The sequence below is a fragment of the Ailuropoda melanoleuca genome, chromosome 6, assembly GCF_002007445.2.
Source record: "Ailuropoda melanoleuca isolate Jingjing chromosome 6, ASM200744v2, whole genome shotgun sequence".
In the NCBI taxonomy this organism is placed as follows: Eukaryota; Metazoa; Chordata; class Mammalia; order Carnivora; family Ursidae; genus Ailuropoda; species Ailuropoda melanoleuca.
Window position 1 is genome coordinate 75,643,713 of NC_048223.1, and position 15,399 is coordinate 75,659,111.

The following is a 15,399-nucleotide window of genomic DNA, read 5'->3' on the forward strand; positions in this document are numbered from 1 at the left end:
ATGACAGGCATTGGTTCATCTGCCAGCGAGGTGTGAGTGGCTGGAAGCCTATGCCCAAGGCTGGGAAACAGAGGACTGCAGGGCTGCTGACGCAGAGTGTGGGGCCGGAGGATAAAGGAATGTCCCCTCCACCGTATCTTTCACGTTATGACCGTGGCGATGGCATACACTCTATCACCCTTTGTGCGGGGCACTGGGCTAAGCACCCGTGCTGCAGTGCCTGCTACTGCCACATCTTGCAGACGACGTGTCCTGCCTCGCATGCTGACTGCCTCGCCTGGGAGCACGGCATGCATGTTGGTTTGGCCACCAGCACGTGAGTGCTCCAGCTCAGGGACGGTGTGTCCCTCCTACCTGTCTCCCCAGCACCAGGCATGGGGCTGGACACGTAACAGGTGCCTGGCAAATATTTGTTGAATGAATGAGTGATTATAAATTGCAAAGCTCTCTTCCAGTATGATTTTTATTTCTTCTCATTTTTCCCTAGCCGTGACTCCTCCCCAGTAATGAAGCGTAGCTCCGTGGCTCTAGTCCCTCTACATCCTGAAAGGCTTTGGAATCTCGAGGCTTACTAAGGGGGAGCTGCAGCTTAGCATAATGGCACGATGGCTAAGAATGCAATCCTGACAGCAGGACTGCCTGGGTTCGAATCTTGGCTCCGCTTTTGATGGGTTGGGTGACCTCTGTGAGGATCAGTTTTCTCCCCTGTAAAATGAGGATAATGATGGTGGTGAAAATATTAATGATGAAAGTGTATCGGGCACCTCTGAGGGGTGACTTCGGATGCTCTTGGCCTCTGCTATTATTCATTCTAACCAGTGGGGTGGCAACTAGCTTGGCATGGACTATGAACACCCCTGACAGCGCCTGGTCTCATGTCCGCGCTACATGCTCTGGCCTCCTGTCCCGGGGCTTCTCCAGGGCCATGAAAGCATGGGATGCCACAGGGCTCTGCTTGGTGTCTACTCCCGCATAACCAAGAAATGTTTGTGTTGTGGGGGAAGCCCATTGGAGTAGACATCACCCATGGGAGCCAGGAGCTAGTGGATAAATTCTGCCCCCTCTTTACCCTGGTCCAACTGTCCTGAGATGCATTTTATGTGCATTCGTGAAGGATATTCCCGGGGACGGGACACTCCCTCACCTGCTCTAGAGGGAGCCAGTTGGATCACACACCTTTATCGTCAACTCTGCCTCCTTCCCTGCTCCGCGGTCTGTCTCTCCCTCCTGCTGGCTGGGGCCCCTCCTGCTAACAAAGCCGTAGGCTTCAGCCCTCGACTTCTTAGGCTTCGCTGGATAAGAATCCAGGTGAGACAACCATTATCTTCCTCTAAGAGTTTGTGAGAAGCTGAAATTAGCTCATTAACGTGAAGGGCTCAGACCAGGGTCTGCTACCAGTGGGCCTTCTGTCTCACCACTGCCGGGCTCCCCCCCTGCCCCCTTCCCCATGTCTGGTCAGTCACGAGGCCCCACTCACTCCACCACTTAAAGTAATCTTGACAAGACCCACCGCTCTCCATCCCCACAGCCACTGTCTTGTCCAAGCCACCGTCAGCTCCTTGCCTGGACCCAAACTGGGTGCTAATCCAGCCTTCCCCAGCTCAGCCCTCCTCTGCTCCCGATCCGCAGTGACCTCCCACTAGCAAGAATGTGGTTGTGCCGCTCTTCTGTTTGAAATCTTGCCATTTCTCGCCACCACTCCTCAAAACTGGCTCTCCGAAAACCGACCCTCCAGGCTCCTCCCAGGCCACCCCCACACCCCACCTCTGCTCCAAGCAGCTCTCTCGTCCCTTCGGCCCTTCACCTGCGTTGTCTGACTGCTGGGAGAGTCTCTGCCTGTCCTGCTTCCCTCTTCCTCAGGCTGACATCAAGTGTCAGCAGAAATAGGGAGCCTTTCACGGAACTTTTTATTGAAGAAACTTTCAAAGAGCTCCAAAGTAGCGAGTAGAATGAGCCCGATGTACCCAGCCTCCAGCCTGAACGACGATCACCACGTGGCCAGTCCTATTGCTTCTATACTCCCCCCACCGCTGCTTCCTCCCTTCAGATTATCTGGACGGAAACCCCGCACATCATGCATATCAGGTCATCTGTAACTATTTCATCGCGTTACCTCTGTAAGACAAGGATTCTCTTAGGAAAACAGCACCACACCAGCATTATCCCATCTCGGAAACTTAACAAGAGTTCCTTCAATCGTCAAATACGTTATCAGAGTTCATATAGTCCATACCTGTGTTTCATTCATGTGCCTCTTCAATTTCATGTTGTTTTTTTTTTAAAGATTTTATTTATTTATTTGAAGAGATAGAGACAGCCAGTGAGAGAGGGAACACAAGCAGGGGGAGTGGGAGAGGAAGAAGCAGGCTCTCAGCGGAGGAGCCCTGATGTGGGGCTCAATCCCACAACGCCGGGATCACGCCCTGAGCCGAAGGCAGATGCTTAACCGCTGTGCCACCCAGGCGCCCCCAATTTCATGTTTTTAATTCAATTTCTTTTAATTTATAAGTTTCCCCTCCATCTGTCTTTTTTTTTCCCTTGCGATTTTTTACTCAGTTGTTATTGTTGAAAAACTGGGGTCTCCTGTCATAGCAATTTCCACAATCTGGATTCTGTCTTGATGGTATCGTTTTCGTAACGTTCCTTGGTCCCTTGTATTTCCTTAAATCAGGTGTTAGATTATGGGCTTGGTCGGATTCAAGTTTCTTTCTTTTCTTCCTCTTCACCTTCTTTTGAGCAGACTATTTACTAGGCCGTGCTTTGTCCTTCCATCGGGAGAGGCATGATGTTTGGTGATCTTTCTTTTTGTGACATTGTTACGGGATTTTTTTTCTCCGTTGGTGCCCACGGTTCCTGGTCACGCCGCTTGGAAGAATGAAGAGGTACACCAGCGTGGTGGGAAGCAAAGCGAAGTTTATGGAGTGATAGTGAAGTAAAGCTTATTGAGAGACAGTATAAAGCTCCCAGAGAGGGAAGGGACCCAAGAGGGGTGCCCACCAGAGTTTCTGAGTTTAAGGGTTTTTAATAGGCTTTTTAAGTGGCTGTTTTAATCTGATCATCCCTCCCTGTGCCTATCATCCAATCAGGTTTTTGCCACCTATCTATCACATGGGAAAGGTGGAGGGATCCTTCTAGGGTGGTGTAAAATCCTTTTAAGGGTGATTTCCTCTTAGGGTGGGGGCCCCTTGTCCCTGCCTGCCTGACTTCCAACTATTCTTGCTCAATATTAGCAGCCGTAGATGATCAATGCCCAGATCCTTTAACTCATTAACGATACAAAATGGTGATATTTTGATGCTATGATTCCTTCTTTGATTATTAGCTGGTGTTCTGGAAAAGGAGGTATGCGCAAAACAACCTCCAAAGGCCAAAGGAGCTGTCAGATGGAAGAAAAAGGCCAACAAGCCCAGCTTGACAAGATATGGTTTAGGAAGGGGGCGGCTGCAGGAGGAGTAGCTCTCCCACAACCCCAGCTCTCTTAAGACTACCCAAAAGAAGAATGTTCGAGAATAAGCATGTGTCACAGTCGTATCTCCAGGCAGGTCAAGGACGGAGACAGCCACCCCCCCCCACTTCTGTGTGCATAAAGGTGTGGTCAAACAAAAGGAAAGAATGTGGGAGGGGGGCTGTGCTCAGGAAGAGTTCAGGTCACAGCAAGGTCATCATGGAGGATTTGTCCAAGGATTAGTCTGGTTCCCACAGCTGGGATAGTTCTCAAGACTTAGTGCCAATGATGCACCAATCTTTTTGATTTTCCGACACCTGTTCTCTAGTGGATTATCCAGAAAGGGTTCAAGGGAACAGTATTCCTCCGGCTCTTCCATGTCGAAACAGTTTGACTCCTAGACTTGATGGTCAGTTGGACTCAGTGTTAAATCTGTGGTTCGCATGTCCTGAAATACCATATTGTCTTATATTAAACATTGCATTGTCTTCTGCCATAAAGCATTGCTGTGGAAAGTCACGATGACAATTTGTTTTTCCTTCCTCCTTTAGTGACCCGGTCTGTGTGCTTGAATTTCTTCTGTTTTTTTCTTTCTTTCTTTCTTTCCCTTTTTTTAAGATTCTAAGTAATCTCTATACCCCACGTGGGGCTCAAACCCACAAACCCCAGGTTAAGAGTCACATACTCCCCAGACTGAGCCAGCCAGGTGCTCCTTTTTCTTTCTGTAAAGCCCAGCAGCCTTCCCAGACTTGAGTCTCAGAGTTGTTTAGCCCAGAGGCACCGCTCTCCTCCTCAGTATGAAATTTCAGGCCACGCTCTCTGAGGAACAGTGTTTTGAATTCTATAGCTTTGGGTATTTGCTCTATTGCATTGTTTTGGTTTTCTTTAAGGTTCTTTGTGGATTTCTGCTACCTGGATGGTGAATCTTCCTTTTCTCTCTGTTGGATCTATCACTTAACTCTCTTTTATCTCTTTTATCCCTTAGTTTTATTTTTATATGTTAAAAGGCCTTCCTCTTGGGTCGCCTGGCTGGCTCAGTCAGTAGGGCACGTGACTCTTGATCTCGGGGCTGTGAGCTCAAGCCCCATGTTGGACGGAAATAACTTACAAATAAAATCTTTGAAAAATAAAATAAAATGCCTTCCTTTCTATCTCATTTTTCTCTTAGAATATTATCTATTGTGGTTCTTCTGTCTTCTGTTTTTTCTCTTTTCATCTTTGTTTCTGAAATGGTTTCTTATTTTATATTTAGTTATTTTCTGACTTTTATCATCACTTTTCCCACTTTTTTTTTCCTCCTCACTGAGTTTCTCTAATTTCGATTTATGTCATTTCATAACTTCTATCATTTTTTAAAAATTTCTCTAATTTGGTTTTGAAATATTGAGTTACCATTTCCATCTCTTTTGTGCACATGTTTTTCTTGCATGCTTTTATTATTTGTAGGAATATTATTTTGCTGCTTCTTCTCCTTGTTCTTAAATTAGATGGATTTTCCCAGCACTTTTAGGAGACATGGGTGAGTAAGGACAGTTTTCTACCTTCGCCCCCCCCCTTTTTTAAGATTTTATTTATTTATTTGACAGAGAGAGAGACAGCTTGACAGAGAGAGAGACAGCCAGCGAGAAAGGGAACATAAGCAGGGGGGAGTGGGAGAGGAAGAAGCAGGCTCCCAGCCAAGGAGCCTAATGCAGGACTCGATCCTAGGACCCCAGGATCACACCCTGAGCCGAAGGCAGACACTTAACAACTGAGCCACCCAGGTGCCCCAACTACCTTCATCACTTTTGAGCTGCTTTTCCTGTTGAGTCTACAACGTGATTATTCTTATCGTTACTGCTGCATAACAAATCATCCCAAAACTACCGTATCAAAGAAAAACCATTTTACTGTGTTCCCAGATTCTGGGGGTCAGACGGTCAGAAAAAGTACAGTGAGGATGGCATGTCTTGCATCTTGACACTTGGTGGCTCAGCTGGAAGATGGTGTGAAGGTGACCTGACAGTTAGGGCCTGGGGCCATCCGAAGGCCCCTCACTCCTGTGTCTGGTGGAGGATGCTGGCGGTCTGGTAGAATTCCTACCTACATGTGTCTTGTTGGACTTCCTCACGACATGGCGGTTAATTTCCGAGAGTGACCATCTTAAGAAAAAAGGTAGCTGTGCATGACGTTTGAACAGTCTTGGAAGTCACATGGTCTTGATGTCCACTGGACTCTGTTGGTCAAGCCAGTCACAGACTTCCATGGATCCCACCATTTAATGAGATGAGTGTCAAGGCCTCATTGTAAGAAGAGCATGTGGGGTGAGGAGATAATTTTTGCAGCCATCTTTGGAAAATAAAATCTGCCTCAATGATTACACACACACACACACACACACACACACACACTCCCTCTCTCTCTCACATGGCTTTGTACTTTCTGAGGTTCCCCAACCTTCCACCCTCCAATACCACTCTCCCCTGGCTCTTCTCTTTCTTTGTCCCCTGGTGGGCCTGTCCTGATCAGTGTGGATTCTACTCTCAAAGTCCCAGTCAGGGACTTTGTTATGGAAGAGGGAGTCTTTAGTCTATTAGACTAGTTTGGTCTATTAGACCAGCGAGTTTACGGGGCCCAGATGGCTCCAGCGCCATTACACCCCATTGAGCAGCGGTCCCCTGGCACTCCCACACAAACGGGATTCTGTGGGATTGTTTTCCAGTTTCAGCTACTACTGAGCAGGTCTGCTGTACTTTTGGGCACAACTTGGTGATTTGGGGGTTTACCTGTTCCCGGGACGATGAGAAGCCCAGTTTTCCTCCTTCTGCTTCCCCCCCACAGACACCGATATCCACAGGGCTCCTAACCGCCTCTGGCTTGTTCCCAGCCCACCTGTATTTTGGGCTTGTGGGTTTAACTTATCACTTAGGCTTTTTGGTGGATGTTGTTTGTGGGTCTTCTGATTTTTTTTTTTTACCTAGTTTTTAATTTTTTTTAAAGGGGGGGTCGGTGTCTGAGTCTGTTTGAGCTGTCATAATAAAGCACCACAGATTGGGTGACTCAAACAACAGAAATGTATTTCCTCACAATTTGGGAGGCTTGAAGCCTAAGATCAAGGTGCTGTTAGGGTTGCTTTCTTCCTTATAGACAGCTGCCTCCTCACTGTGCCCTCACATGGCTTTTCCTCTGTGAGGAGAGACACAGAGATGTCTCTTCCGCCTCTTCTATAGACACCAGCCTGTCGGATTAGAGCCCTACCCTTATGACTTCCTTTAACCTTAATTACATCTTAAAGGCCCTGTCTCCAAATACAGTCACTTTGGGGGTTAGGACTTCAAGCTTTGTATTTGGGGGAGAACAGGTTTCAGTCCATAATGGGGAATTTGGGAAGAGACATTGTACATTCTGCCATCATCCCAGAAGAAGAGAGGCTTTCTGTGGCTGCAGTTCATACAGGCCCATGCCCCAAGACAGAGAGCAGAGAGGAGAAGGGTGGGCAGCGCTCTCGTCAGCCAAGGGAAGGTGCCGGCACCTGACCAACACCCTGCATGGCTGGGCCTCACCTAGGTCCTCCTCTCATCAACTCCTGACACTCACTGTTTTCCCCTGGTGCTCTGGAGACAGCAAGCTGCCTCTCAGTGTCCCTGAACACACCACCCTGTTTCTGTCCTCTTTGCCTTTGTTTGCACAGTCATGGCTGCCCACGACACCCTCCCTACTTCCCTGTCCTCTTCTCTGTATTTCAGCCAAGAGCTCCTATTTCTTTTCTCCTGTCGCATCTACCCCAGTTATCTTCTCTAGAACATCTTCCTAAACGTCTAGCTGGTGGCAGGGACCCACTTCCATGCCTTCATAGCTTGCGTGTGAACATTCGTACACATACACACTGCCATGCCTCCCCCCTGCACCGCCTCCTTGCAACTCCCTCACTGCATTGTAATTGTGTCTCCGTGAAGACTCCCCACTAGGCTGTGAGCTCCCTGAGGGCAAGACCTGTGCCTGGTCTCCTGTGGCTGGCTGGACTTCTGCTCTCAATTCTCATTTCTCTTGTCACAGACCTTTCTGTTATCACTGGGGCTTCATAGTGGGTAAAATAGACTTCTCTGTCTTAATGCCTTTAGATTTGGGCATGGGATTTGCTTTGGCCAGTGATGTCAGCAGAGGCTTTAAATGTGTTTGGGTGGTTTGCTTTGTCTCTTGTACTCCTGTGATCTACCTCAAGAAGAATGTGTCACAGGTAGTCACTGGACCAACTAGACTGTGAGGACATGAACAGCAGACCTGAAGCCAGCACAGAGGCTGGCCCCACGGGCGTGGGCCCATCCCGTGGCCTAAACAGAAATCCCTGTTCAGGGGCGCCTGGGTGGCACAGCGGTTAAGCGTCTGCCTTCGGCTCAGGGCGTGATCCCGGCGTTATGGTCGAGCCCCACATCAGGCTCTTCGCTATGAGCCTGCTTCTTCCTCTCCCACTCCCCCTGCTTTGTGTTCCCTCTCTCGCTGGCTGTCTCTGTCTCTGTCGAATAAATAAATAAAATCTTTAAAAAAAAAAAAAAAAGAAATCCCTGTTCAACTGCTGACCTACCCGTGAACGAAGAAAATCCGTCCTTGTTGTAAGCCACGGGACTTGGGACGGTGGCTGTTTTGTACCATCATTGATGCAATAGCTGAGACATCACGCATCCCCGCACTCCCAAGCCCAGTGCAGTCCCGGGCCCAAAACTGTTGAATAAAGAAGCAAAGACATTCTTTGAACCAATACGTTTGCGGTGCAAGTTGGCTCAAGGCACCACACCACCCGAAACCTTTGCTACCTCTCGTTTTCAAAGGGCATGGTAGCGGTTTCTTTGAGGGGCTGCTGTGAGGATAAATGAAATACCCCGGGAAAGCGCCTGGTACTTTGTGTCCAACCACTGACATTTTTCTTCCCCCATCTGTGCACGTTACCATCTTGAAGCGAGCTCTTGGGTGAAAATCATCAGGGAATAGAGGAGGCTGGGATGGGGTAGGGGGGTGGGGAGAGGGGAGAGCTTACTCCAGGCTCTTGAGCCTCCGGGCCCTTTAACTCCAGGTGGGGAACCCCTTTAGATTCTTCCCCCTCCCCTCTTCCTTTGCGCCCAGAATTCTTCCTTGAGTCACTGGCAACTCGCTCTTCCTTCCAGAGAGGAGGATTTGCCCCTATCCCAAGAATGGCTCAGCGGTTCCCTGGCCCAGCATGTAACTGGGCTGCCTTAAGAGGACAGACAGCTTATACCTCCGCTCTCAGAAGCCAGCTGCTTTGTAAGAAGTCTGTCCCCTCGGAAACTACCATGCTGTGAGGACGCCCGAGCTGGCCACATGGGGAGAGAGACGCTGTCTGGAGGAGCACTGAGGTGCCACGCTTGGGAGGGAAGCCTTCATGGATTTTCTAGCCCAGCCCACCAGCCAGCTAAAGGCAGCAGAGTGAGTAGCCTCGGTGGATGCCATATGGAACAGAGGAGTCTTCCAGATGTATCCAGTCAATCCACGAATTTGTGAGGAATAATACATTTTTGTTGTTTTGAGTCACTAAGTTTAGAGATGATTTGTTATACAACAGATAAATTAATAGATAAATGAAATTCTTCCTCTAGAATACACAGTGTATGTACAATGTATATAATGTTTACTTTTCCTTAAAAAAATTATTTTTAAGTAATCTCTATACCCAACGTGGGACTTGAATTTACAACCCCGAAATCAAGAGTCATGTGCTCCACCCACTGAGCCAGCCAGGCACCCCAATGTTTGTTAATTTGTTTGTTTTTAAGATTTTATTTATTTATTTGAGAGAGAGAGAGAGAGAGCGAGCAGAGGGAGGAGCAGAGGGGGAGGGAGAGAGACAAGCAGACTCCTTGCCGAGCGTGGAGCCTGACGCAGGGCTCTATCTCAAGACCCTGAGACCAGGACCTGAGCCAAAACCAAGAGTCAGATGCTCAACAGACTGACCACCCAGGTGCCCCCCTCATGTTTAGTTGTATCAGTTTTTCTGAACCATTTAAGAGGAAGTGGCAGAAATCGTGATCCTGAATACTTGGGTGTGTATCTCTAATGAGCCACACATCATCTTACAGAACAGTGCACTTATCAAACGCAGGAAATACAAGGACACAATACTCACAATCACTTGGCCCCCACTCATACTTTCTCAATTATCTAAATAATGTCTTTCATTGCATTGTTTTTTCCAGTTCCAGGACTAGGCGTCGTACTTAGTGGCTGTATCAGTTATATGTGGCTGCATAACGAGTCACTACAAAGCTTCACGGCTTAAAACACCCATTTTGATCATCCCACAGTTTCTGTGTCAAGGATCTGGAGGTGGCTTAGCTCTTTCGCTCAGGGTCCCTCAATCAAAGTGTCCGCCAGGGTTACTGTGATCTCAGGGCTCCACAGGGACAGGATCTGCTCCAAGGCTCATTCGGCAGGTGTTGGCAGGATTCGGGTGGTAGCACGCTGTTGGCCCGAGGGCCTTAGTGCCTTGCCACATGGGGGTCTCTCTCCATAGGGCAGCTCTCAATTCAAGCAGGCTGAGAAGAACCAGAGAGAATGTGTTAACACAGAAGTCACAGTCTCTTGTAACCTAAATTATGGTCTTTTGTGACCCAGAAACGACATTCCCTCACCTTTGCTCTATTGTATTCATGAGAAGTAAGTTGCCAGGTCCAGGCGCACTCAAGGAGAGGGGACTGCACAAGGGAGTGGACACCAGGAGGTGGGGTCGTTGGGGGCCATCTGAGAAGCCTGCCTACCACGGTGCTCACATCCCTCAGCTCTTCTAATCTGGAGTGGTTTAGTCGTGTTCTTTGTCTTTGACATTTTAAAATTTTACAGGCCAGCTGTTTTGTCAATGTCCCTCTGTTTGGGTTTGTCCTGTGTATCCTCACGATCAGATTCAGGTGGTAAATCATTTTTGACAGGGATACTTCACACTCAACATTGTGCCCTTCCCAGCACAGCATATTGGGAGACACCTGATCCTGGCATGTCCCATGATTAGTAATCTTAACTTGGGTAAGTTAAAATGGTACCCAGGCTGCCACATTCTTACCCGCTCTGCCATTCTGCCTCTGGCCTGGAAAGCTCTTTTTACAACAGGGTAAAATTTTTCAATTTTTCAAACAGGGTAAACAAAACAGTACAATACAAAACAATAAAAATGAGACCAAATCTCTTGGCAGAGCAATTGTGGGAAGAAGTGGAGCCTGGAAACTATTTTAGGATGAAAATCCCCAATGTCCTGTCAGAACTTTACCCTCTGCCTCTGATTTGCAACCAAGATACCCTCAACTGAAGGCCCAGGCATTGGCTGTCATGCCAGCCCAAAGGAACCTGTTTCTTTCAATTGCTGGTCCATTCACCTAGAAAGCCCTGTCCCATCTCAGGCCTGGGGTCCTCAGGTCCAAGAACAAGGCCGCAGCACTGAACGACTCCAGGGGCCGACACTCCCACCACATTCCATCTGCCTGGGGCCCCCGGAGCTGTGCAAGCCTGTGATCTTATTCCTGAGACACCCGCTCTCCTGCCCCCGGATCCAGCCTCCCCTTACAAAGCACATGGTATCACTAGTGTTTGTTGCGATACAGGACTGTCTTCTCTGGACAGGAGGTGGGACGAAGGCTTGTCTACCCCAGTGGGCCCCCGTATCCAGTACCCGCTCGATAAGTATTGGGTGAACAAAGGTATTTCGCAGTGGCCTCTTGTGCTCCTCCTCCCTACCCCTACCTCAGTAGCACTGTCCCTGCTCTATAATCTGGGGGTGACACAGTCCTAGGTTTCAGCCTTTGTATCCCCTAAGGCGCTTACAAATTTCTGGCAGTAAAGCCCCAGATTCCGTGTGGCTGACCGGAAGACCTCCCTCATAAGGCCAGCAGGCAGTTAAAAGTAGCTCCTTGACAGATCTGCGAGCTCCAACGAGACGAGGCCCTCCCTTCAGAGAAGAGCTGCTGGGGTCCGGAGAAACCCGCTTGTTTCAGAAACTGGTTGGAGAGCAGCCAGGCTGATTCTAGAGCAGAGGCCCCGGGCCCTGTGGATGCGGCCATGGCAGCCAAGGCTGCAAGACATGTGGGGAGGGCCTCAGGATGCTTACCCAGGAAGTGACTTAAGGTCTCAGTTCTCACCAAATTTCTAGCCCCCCAGAGCAGGCCACAGAGCTGTTAATAATAGAACTGAAGCACCCCGTTGGGTTTTTCTGCGGAAAGACACACACCAAGGTCTCACGTCACAGTCGGGAGCACTTTGCCCAGGTCCCCTGCAGCCCACAGTCCCCAGGGGCAGCTTGGCCTGGTCCCCACCCAGATAATGAACAGGGACCTCTGACTTCCCCCACCTGTGAGGACTCACCCCTGGGGGAAGGCCTGGGTCATGCTCTGCTCTGTTTGGGTTCCTTTTCTACAAATGTTGAAAATGACAAGGGAGGCAAAGTGTAGGTGTTGAAGTTTTTGTCTTTTTGAGTTTTCCTATTTCTCCTTTACGGGAAATGACTTCTTGTTCTGAACCCTATACTATCCCGTTAAATGCCAGGACCACTGCCTTAAATGGCCTGAATTAGCTCCTGGTGCTAAGTGCTGAGAAGACTCAGAAGAAACGCCAGAACCCAGGGCACCACAGGACTCGGGCAGTTAACAGGGAGTCTCTGTTTGTCTTCCAAACCCCAGCACTTGACCGCACTCCTGGTGAAGTTGGCCTTGTACCCATGAGCCGGCGCTGTCTAGCCCGGGCACTGCCCCACGTGTGGGAGGCAACCGGCCCCCACTCGTCGGCCAGCAGCACCCACCCCACCCTCCGCGGGAGGCGCCAGCTGCCCAGAAGGGTGGGAAGATAAAGCCGGCCTGGCTGGCCCCCGTGGACCCCACTTCCTTCTGGCTTGCCGGGTGTCACACTTGAGGGACTCTTGACTGGAGGCATGAGAAGGCGGTAAGGCGAGTGGGTGACCTGTGACGGCCCAGAGAGGGTGTGCTGTGGTCTTTGAAAGCCCGGGGGACCAACATTTGGACCCCCACCCCGCTCGGGGTCGAGAACCAGCGTAGCCAGAGGGATCTCTCGGAGGAAAGATAGGCTGGCAGGCCGGTAATGGCTTGGGAGGCTCTGGCAGGGCGAAGCCGCGAGGATTTCCACGCCGCCTCTCCCCCCACCTACCCACCCCGGGGCCGGGAGCTCCTCCCAGCCTCTCTGGGAGGGGTGGGGGATCCGAGCGGCCCCCCAGCGAGTCCCCGGGGAGGGCGGGCGGAGGTGCGGCTCCCGGAACAAAGGCCCACAGAGGGGTCCTGGAGCGCGCGGCTCCCCGGGGGCGGGGGCGGACCCCTCCCTCCCCCCTCAGCTCCTCCCTCTCCTCCCCTCCTTCCACCCAGAGGCCCGGCCGGCGCGCAGCCCGAGCTGCGCCAACTTCACCAACGGTTCCCAAGTTGCCGGGCGCGCTGGGCTGGGAGCTGGGTGGGGTGAGGAAGGAGAGGAGGAGGAGGAGGAGGGCTCTCCGGGCGCCTTGGACGCGGTTCAGGAATCCTCCGCCGCCGAGGGCCGCTCGCCGGCTCGGGCCCGAGCTGGGAGAGCGCCAGGCAGGACCGCTTGCTCGCTCGCTCGCTGCGCAGGACGGCGCCCGCCTGGCGCCGCTTCCCTCCCGGCGTGCGAACCGGCCGGGCCGCGCCTCCCTCCCTCCCCGCCGCCGCCGCCGCCTCCGGGGAGGGCGCAGAGCCCGGGCCGCGAGGGATCGGAGCGACAGAGCCGCTTCTGCCGCGTTCTGCGCAGAGGAGGGCAAAGTTGAGAGCGGATGCTGCCGGCGCGGGACGCCAGCCGCGGACAGTCGGATCCGCCCCCGCCGGAGGGGGCTCGGCGGCCGGGGTAAGTAGGGCGCCGGCGTCCCGGAACCGCCTCCGAGGCCCGGGCAAGGCCGCCCAGCAGTGCGCCCCTCAAGCTTCCCCGTCCGGGCGGCCCGCCAAACTTTGGAGGAAGAGGTGGCGAATCGGGGCGTGGGAGAGGGAGTTCTCGGCCCAGGGAAAACTCCGCGGAGGCACCCGCGACCCCCAGACCCAACCGGCACTCGGATTCACGGCTGCCAGGTACTCGCAGCTCATCCTCATTCAAGCCACAGACACACCGCGCACTCGCTGCGAGCACACGCCACACCGACCCGCACACGCTGCAGGCCGAAATTTACAATTCCGGGGGCGCCGGGGTTCGGATCTTTAGACCAAGCATGCCCTCCTGCCCTCAAATAAATCCACGGTCTTTGTCTGCTGCCCCTGCAGCCCCCCAGTGAGGAGCCCCTAAAGCGCGAGGGGCCGGGGAAGGGCTGTCTTGGCTTTGAAAGTCGTGGCCGGCACCCCGAGGCTAGAAGTGGGGAGGGGAAAGCGGATACTGCAGTCGGATCTCGGGGTTCATCAGCAGCGAGTCTGGTGTGGAAACTCGGTGTCTTGGTGATGTGTCTGGGTGTGCGCAGCCCTTCCGGAGGCGAGGCCGGGAAAGAGGAGGGAGTGATTCATGAACTCGGACCCGGCGTGCTGGGCTCTGTGAGCAGAGTGGAAAAGGCTGCAGGCGGATGCTGCGCTGCGCGGGACATCTGGGTGGTGGCAGTGACAGGGCCTGCGAAGAAAGCACACAGACCCTGCCCCCCACCCTGCCCCCCACCCCCAGCGGATGTGCTTCCTCAGAGGGGCTTCCAGGAGGACCAGCTGAGGAGACTGCAGCCCTGGCTGTGTGTGTTTACGCGGGGTGGGGGATGCTTAAGGCTTCCAAGGTCACGAAGAAACCAGGGCGATGCGGGAACCCTATTTGTTTTCACTGCACCTGAAGCTGTGTTTGCTTTCAGATGCTCTGGTGTGCTGGGGCCCCAGGATGTTTCAGGGATTGTCCTGGACCTAGCCCAGTGCTTGGCACATAGTCGGTACTCAGTAAGTAGTTTGATGATTAATGACACCAATAATTAATATTTGCTAAGGACTCACTATGAGACAAGCCTGGTGGCCTCAGCTGGGTTGGAATTGGTCTTCCTGCAGAGGAGGGGGCCCTGAATGGTTCCAGGGAGCCCTGTCTGATTTGTTTGGAGAAGTGGCCCAAGCGGCATGTTTCACGGTGCCATGTGGGCTGGCACTGACGGCTTGAATCTCATCATTGGTCTATGCTCCCCTAGGAGGGCAGCAGGAAAGTCTCCATTTCTACATCTGGCTAAGCAGGGGATGGTGTTGGGTGTTTCTTCCTGGCTCCTGCTGGCCTGGCTGGAAATGGGTCTCATGAAGGGTCTAGGGGCTGTGTCCTCCAGCAGGGGCTTGGCTCCGTACTGGCAGCAGGTGGAGGGGTAGTCACAGTCCCTGTACTGAGCATCAGGTGGCTTCCTCTGTGCCAGCTGGCTTGAGTTTCCCAGAGGAGCTGAGACATCTCATATTCCTGGAACTGGGATTAGAAGCAGTCTTGGGAGTGATTCCCTGTTGGCATGGGATTGAGAGTGTTCAAGGATATGGGATAACCTGGCCACGGAATCACAAGGAAATGTGTCATTCCCCTGCCCCTTTGTGACTAGGTTCAGTCTGCAGTTCAAGCTTCTAAATGGTCTCAGTGATGAAATTAGCAAGCTATGGAGCCAGCACCAGAACTGTGACCCCGGATGAGAGAGGGAGTGACCTGGACTTGGCCATCTCCAGTTTCAGGTGGGATGCTGCAGCCAGTCCCTTCCCCATATCACCTTCCCGCCTCTGTGAATCAAGTTCTCCATACATGATCTCATTAAGCCCTACATTTGAAGTTAGAATTTTATTGCTCTTTTGCAGATTAGGAAACTGAGGCTCAGAAAAGTTAAGTAACTTTTTCAAAGTCACACAGCTGATGAGGAACAAAGCTGGGATTTGAACCTGGACAGTCTGACTCTGGAACTCATGCTGTCTCCACCATGCTAGGCTGTCTCTAGGGTCCCTACTGGTTCTCCATGGCAACAAAGAAGCAACACTGGCTACTTACTAACACTTAACTAA

The 15,399-nt window shown here is 51.8% G+C and overlaps 1 protein-coding gene across 5 annotated transcripts in view; it reads left to right on the forward strand.

Annotated features, from left to right (window-relative positions):
* The first annotated feature begins 12,257 nt into the window (after positions 1–12,257).
* CHST3 (carbohydrate sulfotransferase 3) overlaps positions 12,258–15,399 on the forward strand; it is a 33,872-nt gene continuing 30,730 nt past the window's right edge. For 2 of the 5 annotated variants that reach the window (XR_004626159.1, XM_034662651.1), the window contains exon 1: positions 13,145–13,276. The gene's annotated coding sequence lies outside the window, so the exon portion shown is untranslated. Of the gene's footprint in view, positions 12,356–13,144; positions 13,277–13,362; positions 13,495–13,518; positions 14,326–14,951; positions 15,079–15,399 lie in introns of those variants that run through there. The other 3 variants (XM_034662652.1, XM_034662656.1, XM_034662654.1) reach the window with 3 other exon arrangements.